This window comes from Battus philenor, unplaced genomic scaffold (assembly GCF_028537555.1).
Source record: "Battus philenor isolate CCGP_79_NKW_IND1 unplaced genomic scaffold, ilBatPhil1.0.hap1 SCAF_3, whole genome shotgun sequence".
NCBI lineage: Eukaryota > Metazoa > Arthropoda > Insecta > Lepidoptera > Papilionidae > Battus > Battus philenor.
Genome location: NW_027181693.1, coordinates 13,456,136 through 13,469,487, shown reverse-complemented (window position 1 = coordinate 13,469,487; position 13,352 = coordinate 13,456,136). Strand labels below are relative to the sequence as shown.

Here is a 13,352-nt window from a genome sequence, read left to right as displayed (position 1 = left end):
TCTCAAAGTGTTATTTGAAAGGAAGTTATATAACGTCATTCTAATAACTACATTTGTACTATGTTACAATTTGTTTTATATTTATAAAATCATTGAGCTTAATAATAGTGGGCGTATATAAATATATTCTGGTTAATATAAGTTGGTTTATATTATACAAGGTTGGTTATAATCTGGGAATGAAGGCTACTGCTCTGTTGATCCGGTTTCACAATATAGTCAAATTACTTATAGTTATGTAAGAAATTCTCGGAAATACAAAATGTAAGCAATTGTCGTCTATATTTTTAAAATCGCATCAAAATTGAAATTTCAAAAATATTTTGGCGGTCTGAATTATAATTTTCGACGCAAGTATAAATTAAAAAGTAAATCAATGTCTTTGGTAGTAAAAATACGTTGTCTAATCATTTCAGCCGCAGGAAATTTACCATGTAGCGAAATAATCACAGTGTTCAAGGTGCTTTCGTTTATCTGTCAATCCATCGGTCTACGCTTGCGCAAAATGTAAGGACGCGCGGCGTATGATTTGTAGGCTGTTGTCAAAACCGCGTCTCACGCCGAAAAATATTATTAAATATATCAATGGCGAACTGCATCAAGTGATATATGTGTTGTTGTTTGTGAATTTGTATTAAATCTTTAGTGCTTGATGGAATATGGAATTAATGACTATCTTATACCAATTTTGAATCAATTATTAATATATACAAACGAGTGGTGAAAGTTTTATATAAAAATAATTTCACGCGTATGACAAACAATTTACTATGATGTTGGTGTATCTGAAGTTGTAGGCGGATGATTTTTAAAACAGACTGTGTCTATCTTTCATCCAAGCGTTTTAATTTTTGTGCTCCAGCTCGTTAGGTGATGTCTCTAACACTGCCTACCTAACCTGTTAAACTCCACCTACAACCCCATAGATTCCGTTAAGACCAGTTAGACGCAGCCTAAGTGGTTCACCTTGTAGAGGATGTCCTACGCCGAGTTTGTCGATCCGTGATCTCTACTCCAGAATATTAAGGGCCCCGGCGGCCATCTGTTCTGCAAGCTATGTAGCATTTCTACTAGCAATTCAACTTCTACTAATCTCCTCATTCCGCGACTTAAATAAAATTATGTAGCAACTAATATATAATCGTGTATTCCAAATTTTATTGTTAATATGTATAAATTTTAGCTGTATTTACCCGTAAGTGAAAATTGTGAAAAAAAAATTGTAAAAAATAATAATAATATAAAACGCTGTCGTGCCTCGCAGCTGGGAGAAGAAAGATCCGTATCAAATAGCGGCAACCCTCTCCCAACTGTCTGCGTTTAGTTAAAGCGAAATATAAATACTGTAAAAAAAAAAAACTCCAGCGATACAAATTAGAATTTTAAAAAAAATCTCCTCATTCCTAATTTGATCTCGTAAAGGAATCCTAAGTATAGCCCTCTCAATGGCAACTCTGCTTGAGCAACTGTAAACTACGATAACCAATTTTTTTATTATTTAAGTTTTGTGCGATGACAGATTTCTTTTGCAAAAGGTCTTTGTAAAGAAACATACACGACGTCTATTTACGACGAATTGTAGTAGTGTGGTTCTTGTAGTAAAAATCCCATATAGCATTGTTTATAGGCAAGTTGTTTTTTTTACAGTCTATTCATAGTGCAGCTCGTTTCATGCAACGAATTAAACGTTTACAACAAAAAGTTGGGTAATGCGTTAACCTGCAGCATAAAAGCGTTTTCATGTAACATTGCGGTCAATATCGAACGATGTGCTCATATCTGGGCTGGTCGATAAGGCATGTAAATGTTTGTTTAGCCGCGGCCGTGTACCGTCTGTATAATGTGTCTATCCGTGATGTAAGCAAAACACGAGTAACCACTTTTACTCGTATATTACGATTCTAAATTTTTTTTTAAAACAAAATTTGGCTTCATATTGCTAGTTTTGTATGCTTTTGTTAGATGAACTATTTTAAAAATAAAGATAAAATGTTTTTTCTTCAAAGAAAATAAATCATCAGTAACTAGTTTTTAATTTAAATGAATGATTTATTTCAACTGCGTAATTTTTTTTACACAGTAATTATTAAAATGGGATAGTTCAATCCTTATTTTTACCCGGAAGTCTAGAATTAAATACGTTTAAATTTTATTAATTTCTTATTATAAAATTTATGCGTGTATAATATAATACAATTACAAGGTAATAAGAATGGTTTATTCATTGTAAAAAATACAAAAACTGATATCAGCGACCTTTTTATACTCGTAGACAGCGGACGGAAAGTAATAAGTAACATTTTTAAAACATTTACTTTTTATTTCATTATTAACGCAAATTATAAATACAAATATTAAGTTAAAAATTAGTAAAAACAGACTATAAATAATTTCGATAAAAGTTTATTTTACCCATCGTTCGTTTGCTGTAATTATTTTATTGAAGTGTTGCGGCCAAATTTTACACCCTATTATGTTTCGGCGCAGACTGTTTTAGGCGTAATAAAGTTAAGCATTTAGCCCAAAATTAAAATTCTTTAGTAAGATTGAAGTGGTCGTTTTTAATGTTACCTGTATCGAAAATTATAAAGTTTGTATTTATACCTATGCGTAGGTGAACATTCAGTTCGTACTTATTTCTCTCAGCTTCTCAGCCGTACATTAATATTTGAGAACGCGAGGAAGTTTTTTTTTCAAAGAAGTTTTATTTTTCACCTAAGGGATTGGAAATTTCATCTCGCCACTATGAACTTATTTTATTCGAATAAGAGCTTTAGCGGTCCATTGAACAAACAGGTGAAGTTAAGTGTGAAAAAATATAAAATTCTCCTGTAAAAGTTTCACGGTAAGAAAAAACTTTCTAAATTTACAAATGTATTCTTTGGAAGGTAATAAATGATTATTTAGTTTCTCTTATTTCTTCTTAGAAAACAGATTGAATGAATTCGTTTGTTGTGTTTATAAATTTATATAAATAATGTTTTGTACAAACAATCAATGACAAATAATATGACTCGAGAATCATAGTAAGAAATCCACGGTTGGAATTCAAAAATTGCAACGCAGCCGCACGCAAGAGACTTGTGGGTTCGATAATACCCTAGTGAATGAATTAAGACGGAGCGATGGTCTTATCAAGTGTGCCATAAGCGGAATCGCCTTTGAAACTATGGATGGGAAGTACTTCGTAGATATTATACATTGTCATCCGTGATCTTGACTGCTATGCAAAACTTTAAGAAAAAGAAAGAAAATTGTCGGCGCTTGACATCTTCAGACATGAAAAGGAACATCTGCTTATCGGCGAATCTAGGCCCAAATATGTAAATAAAATATGTATTTTATGTATAGTTAGACTTTTCAAGTGTTTTATTTAATTCGATTCATCGTCAAATTTTACCTCGCAGATTCCGGTACCGCCATCCACCTTGAGGTTGACTAAGCTGTAATAACTGTGAAGGCTAACACCGATACATATTTCACTAATTTATATGGTAAATGATACAACCTTTCTTAATGTCATTGTAAACATCGCACAAAAATTAGTCGTTGTTACATGAAAAATCCTCAAAAAAATCGGCCATATAAAAAATATAGTTAGTTAAATGAACGACCCAGATTGTATCAAGTGTTCTTGATATTATGCAAAAACAATAGATCCTGCGTCCCTGTCCTAGGACTGACTACTTGAGCTTCATTGTTTTTTATGGCAGTGTCGACTGTAGTATTACTCGAGGGTCTAAAGAAAAATGTCTGAGATGATAGATAAGTGCATAAAAGAGAAACAAATTTTTGTCCAGATTTTTTTATTCAATGTATATATACTACGAACTAATAAAGGGAAACTGAATCACTACCATACATGTATTTATAACTAGCTACATTGACAAACTTAGCAAAACTACTGTAAATGGAGTTGGCTTATCCGAGTCTAATAGAAATAGTCAACTGAAAGAAGTAAAATAAATAAATGAAGCAACCACTATGATTTTTTTTTATTTTTACTCTCTCCTCTTTTTATAATTATCAACCGTCAGTAAAAAATATAACAATCTAATAAACCATGATTACTTACAAAAATAAACTATGTTTTATTAGAAAAGAAGTGTCGTCTTTACTCTTTCTTCGAATTGTTTTCATTTTGCTCTACATAGAAGCCTTTCTCGTGCTTCAACTAAAGAAAAAAAAATTAACTGAATTAAAAGAGCCGTTTTAGTTTTGCGTCTAGCGCCACGTCTGGCGGTTCAATTTTATTTATGTATGTTCTTTAGATATACCGAATAATATATCGTAAGAAAATTCCAATTCTGTCCAATGTTTGAGTCTCTTATTGTTACTTGTTTTATTTTGATTTATACATAAAATTTAAATATAGAATTTCGTTTACTTTTGTACGGTATATGGTTACATTTATAAGTTGACAACGCCGAGAGGCATTATGCTTTTGAAAGGTCTTTGAATTTCAGTCGTACTGTGCGTGCAGATATATTGTGTTTATTTTATTGTGACATATTTGTGTTTTACGTACGGAAATTGCTTTGAAACAAAAGTTTTGATGTACTGTGGGTCTTTGATATTTTATATATCACATTTCACGTTATAATGATAGCGATTTTTTAAAAAAAACACTTTCGTTATCGTACGAGGGAGTACTTATGGAGAGAAAAAATAAATAAAATCACGAGGTACATGCATCATAATTGTTTAAATTTCCTTTTATAATATTAGTGTAATGTATAAAATTTGTTGTGAATGTTGTTGTTGTACTTATTTGTACTGCGATAAGTCTAACTTTCAACAGTACCAGGTTGACGGGGCAGCTATAGTATAATCATAAAATAAAAACTCACGCATATTTTGCCATTGATCCAATTAAAACCAGCGAATGCTGAATTGACAGTTATCATAAGAATGTCACAGACGAGTCAATTATGTTGCACATTTGTGAATTGTTTGCTATTTTCCTATATAACTGTGTCAATACGTCGACTATTCCAGTCGGTGCTTTAAGTTTCTTGTTATTGAGCAAAATGTGGCCTAATTGCGCAAGTACTTTCCACTGTAAAAGGTCATGCACGGAAACGGATCGTGCATGTAGGTCAAGATTTTAGACGTGGAAATATAACTGAATATTGGCTGCCTTGTGTTACATTCGATTAGGGAGTGTCGTCTTTGTAGAACAAACTATTTTACTACATAATCTGTTAAAAGCTTTAAACGAGAATGGGAGGGAATGTGAAACTATTTTCAAACTATCTTTGAATCAATGGTTTCAGATTTAATAAACAGCGTAAGGATAATATAGTAAGAGAAACAGTTTGCAAAATTTGAATTACTACATATTAAAATTAATTATTATCCGTTCTTGCAGACTTTTTACTGCCAGAAGTTATTTGCCTAAGGCATTTCAATAGGAGATAAATATTAATGTAACTTTTTTCATACAGGTTGATCGAAACAGGTGTACAACTATTAAGTTTTTTGGACAAAAATGAGCTATAAATTCGCCTCTTAGTTTTTATATCTATAACCAATCACCTTTATATTAGCTGGTTATAAACGTTTTTTCGTCATTGTCGCATGACCATCATATTTATTACATGAAAGGTAAAATTTCGCAATCGAAACATTAATAACAAATAAAAATATTTACATTTTAGATAGAAGCTTTGATAAATTCAGCTTTGGGAACTTGACGCCCGCTTTGTTCCTAGAACGTGTTCGGCATCCACGTTGAAATAAACGATCTCATTAATCGAGGAAAATTTTGAGGTCGATCGTTTGATATCATTTTAACATTGAATTTTGGCTTCTAGTAATTATGTATTCACCTCTTTGATCTTTTGATATATTAGGGGGTACGGAAGGTTATATCGCTTAAGTTAAATTCACGCTACTACATTTTTAACAAGTTTTTATTTCTAATCAACAATGTATTCACCTTCGTTATCAACAACCTTTTGCCATTTTGTATACAAATTTTCAATACTAGAGGGGTAAAAATGAATCGGTTTTTCTGTAAAATATGTCGACAGAAACGACATTACTTTACCTTAATACTTACGGGACGCGACACTGTCCAGTTTAGAAGTATCAAACTCAAACATATTTTAGAAGGTTACAAAATTGGACAGAGTACTCATTGATGAGTAAAGATGTGAAAATAGCCAAATAGTGGAAGCGATAGGTAACTCAGTGCGGCAAACGGGTGAATGTAACAAGTCTACGTCGAAGTACCTATCGATTTGTCAACTTTAACCAGCATTGCTTAGTCTATCATATGCTCTCGACAAATCGGATCTTTCTTTTAGATCCCGAACCATATATACCCGAAAGAGTATATTCGAACCATTTTATTCGCAACGGGGTAAAGTTATTTTCAAAATTAAAATTACGTGGTTATGTGACGGTAATCTTGTAACCGATTATTGTTGTGATGATTAAAATTAGATGGAAGAAGAGGAAATCGTTTGTGAGGCGCGCGCTGTTACAGTGTTATTATGTTAAGAAACTTGTATTTAGTGAGTGTGTTTAGTTAGTTCTAATAGCTAATGGTGTCAATAGTTAGTTTCTTATAAGTAGGCTCTGTCCAATTTACTGGTTTTTGCTCTGGCCATTCCCAAGCGCACAAGTAATGAGTGGATTAACGTACGAAGAACTATTGTGCACTACCGTTAATACTACACGATTACCATTCAACTTAATATAATTATTGCAAATTTACACTATACTTATTATAAAATCAGTTTAACTTCAGTTATTATTCCCGATACTTTTTTTAAAAATTATCTCTATTCGGTCAGTGGTTGTCAATGGCCCCCGCATATTTTCTTGGAGTACCCACATTTACGTTGTTTTAATAAATCACTATTTACTATTTCGTGTATGCGAATTGTTCTACATCCAGTGTAAGGATTGTTCAAAATTGATATTCCGTTGTTATGTAATTAACCTTAAAATATCTGAAAACGTTTTTTTATTGAAGATATTAAAACTATAGAGAGATAGATTACTATTGCGATAAATCAGATGTTTCCAACAAATGCCATTAGCTGACTACAATGTTGCAAGCTGTTAAAAGATTAGCGGCGTGGAGTTGATAGAGCGTATGTTATCCACTTTGTTCTGTTTGCTTCAGTGACGGATGTATGAGCGCATCGGATTGAATTTATTGAGAAAAGTAATTTAAAATTTTCAGTATTTTTTAAGTAGTCAGTTTTTAGTATATTTTTTGGAAATTATTGATTAATACATGTTATTTTGAAAGTGTTTTTTATTACTTTTATTGTTTTTAAATAAATACATGTGTAAATATACTAAAATCAGAAAGAGATATCTCGTTTAACAATGAAGTTTAAACTCTTTGTTCAAATATGTTTGCCGTAATTGCATTATGTGTATAAAATTGACAGTAATGAAAAAAATATTTTTTAGCTTTGATCTTAAAGTCGCCGCTTAAACGTAATAGAAAAGCTAAGGAGGCCAGTGGAGAGGCTCAAACGAAGCGGAATTCAATTTCGGAGAAAGGATGAGAAACTAGTCTTAAAATAAAAGATAAATTCTTGAGTGAAATCGCTTACAACAAACTATTGTTTTTGTTTACTATCCTCGCTTTTTACTACTTAGCCATTTATATTCAATTAATGCTATCTTTTTGTGTAAATGAAATTTATCTTTTAAATTGGTGATGAAATATATTTATTTTATTTATTCCAGTTACAAAAGGAAATTTACGTTTTTAGTTATATCTTATGGTATTATAGACTACAGTATTGAAAAATTGAAATGTAACGAAATTAGACTTGAATTTGGAGGTAAAGTTATTTGAAGCTATAGGAATATGGTTAGAGAAGATATAATGTTATACCACTATAGTAAGATGTAATAACATAAAACAAAAACTAGATTTCACTTGACATAAATAAATAAAGAGATTTAATGGCTTTGATGCAGTATCCTTCAGTTGAATAAATAAAAAATTATTACGATTTTTTTTCAAGAAAATTAATTGTTCACTATGAAATATAATACAATTGTTTTCATTTACTTACAAATAAATAAAATTTGAGTGTCGTTTTTAATAAACTGATTTTCTGTCAGTCTGTTTGTGTCTTTGTTCCGACTAAAAACTGAAATGGCTGGAGCGATTTTGACGGGACTTATACTAGCAGGTAGCTGATGTAATGTGTAACTAAGGTCACTTTTATTTTCAAAAATTAATTCAACGTAAGAAAGAAGGAATTAAATTAAATGTAATTTACTTTTAAATTCAACGCGAACGAAGTCACGGGCACAATGAGTAATGAAGTTTCTGATTTTAATTTGGAATAAAATACATCCTACAATTTAAAAAAAAAAAAACTATTAGGATGTCTTCGTAAGCACGCGTTTGCTTGCCGCAGTTCAATTGAAAAAATAAAAAGATTTAATGTTTTAGTTATAAATTATTTAGTTAAATATTTATTAAAAAAATTATATTTCGCACGCTGGAACTAGTGATTAATGATAATGTGATTAAAATTTTCATTAATGTATTGTTACTACTCTGTTACTGTTACTACTACTCTTAGGATTTACTCCATTTTTTATTTATTTTTATTATTATTCATTGTTTAGTTGACACTGTGTAAAATTAATAGAGCTATTCTTACCGAAATTATTGAATTAATGAATAAATTGTTTTTTTTTTTAAAAAAAAGGTCTTAGTATACGGGTGTCCATGAACATGGGGCATACCACTTAAACATGAAAGCCTTTCTCGTTACGACACTATAGTAAAAAGGAACACCCATAAACTTGGCATTACGAGGTATCGTTCTGTAATATATACGTATGTAGTAAAGTATACACCTATAAATATACTAGCACGCGTCGTTGCGGCGGTTTTTATGTAAAATACGGTTCCGATAACAACTTCGACAGAACGTTTCAGTTACGTTGTGCAATAAATATTTATTGACATACGAAATCAATACTTAGCTCGTCTAACACTCATTGGGATTTTTTAACAGAAATCATTTACTCCGAAAATATTCTGACATTTATATGAAAGAAAAAGGTGTTTAAAAGGTGTAAAAATAATAGTTAGTGTACATTATTTTCTTACATTAACTTTTCAAATGTATTTTGCATTGTTATTTTGGTTTAGATATTGGTGTAGTATATAATATACATAAATTACATAAGCGGATTAGCAGTTGTAGGTCGTTTTCGAGCAGAACCGATTTCTGTACTGTACTGTACTGCACAGCACTGCACTGCACTGTACTGTTTGGCAGATGTTAATGCTTAATGGAATCAGGCGTTACCTCGCGGACGTCCATCCTAAGTAAGAAAAGGACCAATATTTAGCCACTTCCGCACATGCAGTGGTAGTCGTGCAACAAAGTGCACCGCCCGCCAGCCCGCTGATAAATGCGTATGCGGCAAACAATGCGAATCACACAACCGCCACCGCCAAATTACTCAACACGTGTTTCACCCCTCCACGGGGCATCTTCAGGAGTTATGTTACACCGATTAGTGCCAAACACAGAGTCTGTGTTGCATGTGCGGAAGTGGCTAAATATTGGACCTTTTCTTACTTAGATGTTAATGCTGGTAAGAATTTTACAGTTTCGTCTGATATGAATTCACGGAGCGGAAGTGTCCGTGAACCGTTTACTGCTGAGGTCTTTAAGTTCTGGAGTGAAGACAAGGACCGCAGCGTAGAACATCAACTCGCCTTGTTAAGTCGTCGGAAGACGCTGGGTGCAGGTAGCTTCCAACCGGTATTGGAAATCTATTTGCGCTCTATGTCCAGCTGTGAACATCCTACGGTTGAAATGATAATGGTCACATGCGAGTAAGCCGTTCACAAAGGCCTCATTATTTGCCGCACTTCAATAGTGCAGCTATTGAGCGCGATTTAATTCCGCCTGTGTATTGTTCTCAAGTGTTAATTGTGCTAACTTTACCGTAAAACGTTCACCGGCTTTTATCCTTATTTACCTCCCTTAAGTGTTTAATCTTTGTCATCCACAGCTGTATCTTACATTAATTTGAATTTAATTTAGCTTGTATATTTAACAATGTTAGAAGTTTTGAATACTTTATTTATTCACAATAAAGTACTCTAATTAAACCTAATTTTGAAAAAAAAAACTTTGCATCTAAATGACTTTAGTAATTGTGAACGAGAAGTTATTAAAGTCTAGGACACGTTATTATGAGTATTTAATGTGAGTCACAACGCGTAAGACTACATGTAACGTGACGTCATATTTAAATGAAAACTAAATATGTAAGTACTGTATATCATGTTTTGACTATAGAAATAGGCATGTTTACTGTTATAGCGTAATGTTAAATTCTATTTGTTCACCTTGTCTATCTGTATAAGAATAGTAATAAATTTAATAATGGTGTAAAATATACACAAGGTTGGCACTAGAAATAGAGAGAAACTTGTTATACCTATTTCTGGGCTCCATAAAATTAATGACTATTCCGTCGACTACTGTTTATAATAAATTAAAATAGCACCCCTTGTTATGCCTCTAAATAATCGTACAACAAATTGAATTAAATGCATCAAAAAAGCTAGAAAAATAAGCTATCTTGGTGAGAGTCACCGAGGCAGGTATATTTGGCATTAAACTGTAAAGTCTATTACCGTTTAGAAGTGCCGAAACTATGGTGCAAGAATAGTATGCAGCGGCCCGAGCTAATCTTCGGTAGACCTCAAGCTTCCACTACCTTAATAGAGATCGTCGGATAGGCTCGATCTTAGAATGGTAAGATAATTGACAAGTCCGAGAAAATGACGAATCCGTATGCATATGATGTTTGCAAGGAAGACTACCGCAAAATGTATATAATATATTGCTATAATAATATTATCTATGTTAGTTATTATGGTTTTAGTTGTGTAAAAAAGTATATAAAAATAACATTAGATGCGCCTCAGATTTTTTCTTGTTTCTATATTAAAATCATTATTTCAATCTGATTACGTAGCAACTGCCTCCGCTGGTAATACGGAATCGCTGCGGTTTCATTTCTTTGCGGATTTCGTGCCGCGGTTAGCCAGCGTTTGTGGTTATAGTCTCGCTGCACTGCGATGCTGTTCTCGGGCAGTCTATAAAAAGACAACGACGATGATGTAATAAATGGAAACACTCAATAAATACGTATTCATTTAAAATAAATCGTATTACAACCAGATAAAGCACATTTAAAGTTTACTTGTAATTTATTTCCCTATCTAGACCAGCGGCTCCCGACCTGTGGTACATGTCATCATACTAGTCTTGTAATTTTTTTACTCTAGGGTCATATGACTGCTTTGTGAGAAAAGATACCAAAAAATCTTAGATCATCATTTTAGTCGATAAACGCCTACTGCAAAGCATAGTCCTCGTCTGAAGATTTCATCTATACGATATATCTTGACCTATATCATGGTTTCACATAGCCGTGGTAAATTATTTTTTAAATACAACATTTTTAAGGCTTGTCGAAATTTATTCCGAAACCAAGTACTACTAATTATATTAATAATATCTGTGAAAACATAAATAAATATAACATTTTATTAATGTTTATGAAGGGATATATAACTCTTTAGATCCCAAATCTCTTTAGACATTACTATATGCTATCGAGATCCCTGTATCGCGCCTAAAACTAGCCCGCAATGGTAGGGCCAGAGGGAAAACGGTCGTAGGCGTTGACGGCGGACTGACAGAACAGAGTAACCAATACTTGGTCCCGTCTCGCCACGCGTATATTTCAAAGTTAATATTAAAAATAGATAGACCTAAGGAAAAACTAGACGTATATACGTAAAAGTGGAAATGATTTATCATATGGTTATGGAACGAATAAAGGTTGGGAAGCACTGATCTCGACTAGAGCGACTTGTAATGGTAAACATTCACGACGAGGCTGGTCAATGACGTCATAATTATTTTCACAAACTAGTTCTTATTTAGCATCTCACGCAAGGGTGTTGTGGTATAGTGCTTTGATATGCAAAAACACTAACCTATAACTCCATGCTTGTATTCTTAACAATAACAATTTACGAAATGATTTATTTCGATCACTTTGAATGTAATACTTCTCTTATATCAATATGTCTTATATAATTAATTTGGTAAGTATTAAAAATAATATATGAATATTCACAGTTGAACCCAGAGCCAAATTTTATTAGACTAGAAATATTGTTATTATAGCAATAACTAAATATGAGTGTTTATTAAGTATATCCGCAAATAAGCAGCTTCGTATTTTATTGGTATAAGATTCAACTACGCGCACAGTGACCAGATGTTTTTGCAAGCCAAGCAGAGTACTTTCGAATTCCGGTTCATTAACCAGATCGCGTTCGATGAGTTAGAATCAAATATAATGCAAGGATCGATAAACGTGTGCTTAATACTTATAGATTTTAATTAAATTTTCACTTATGCCTATTTTTAAGTATCATATTGGTTTATTATATTTTTAATGGCTGTGTGCTGAGAGAGTTCGTAGTGTCAAGAATTACTGGACAACTAGAGAACAAAAGAAAAGTGATATAAAATGTATATCAGAGTTATCACTGTGCACATTGATGTCTTAATAATAAACATCGAGTATTTGTAAAAATAACTTTTCTATTTCGTACACAACAAGGCGTTAGTAACGATGTGATTAACGAAAGATGTACCTATAAAGTTTTTTATTTGTTTTTACGTCAAATGAATGATACCTTGGTCATCATCATCACAATTTCAACCGTAGGTCATCAACTGCTAGATATAGGCCTTCCCATACAAATTTCAGTAGTACCTAGATTTAGTTGAGCTTGGTATAAGTGTCTAAGTTATTCTGTAGTTTGAATGGTTAAAGAAAAGTGTTGTTATTGTTTTGTATGTACTTTCGTGGTGCCTTAGCGAAATTTAAAAAATAGAAAAGATTGAAATTGGTTGATAAACACGATTTGCGATTCATATTTATTTATACGGATGATGTTTCAATGTAATCGTTGCGTATGTTATGGGAAATAAAAAGATCTTTTTATGTGATTTTTTGAATAATAATTTATAGCGCCGTCGAACGCATCACTCTACGCGGCCGTCAGATCAAATGACACGGCGCGCTGTCGCGTCCGACCGGTTCCTTCGTATCGCTGCCTTCCATAAATATTTATAGGCCACTTAATCCGTACGAGCATTGATACGGGCGACCTTTTTTGCTAACAGTCGAATGTGTTACCATTTTTAAAAAGATTAGATCCTTTAAATTATGGAAGAGGTTATTGCTTGTGTTTACATATTTATATCATTCGTTAATGGTGTCTCAAAATTGTGTTATTTTCATCA

General features: G+C 32.5%; 1 protein-coding gene across 1 annotated transcript in view; it reads left to right on the top strand.

Annotated features, from left to right (window-relative positions):
- Nucleotides 1–13,352, top strand: part of Khc-73 (Kinesin heavy chain 73) — a 184,268-nt gene that overhangs the window by 45,027 nt on the left and 125,889 nt on the right. The window lies entirely within an intron of this gene.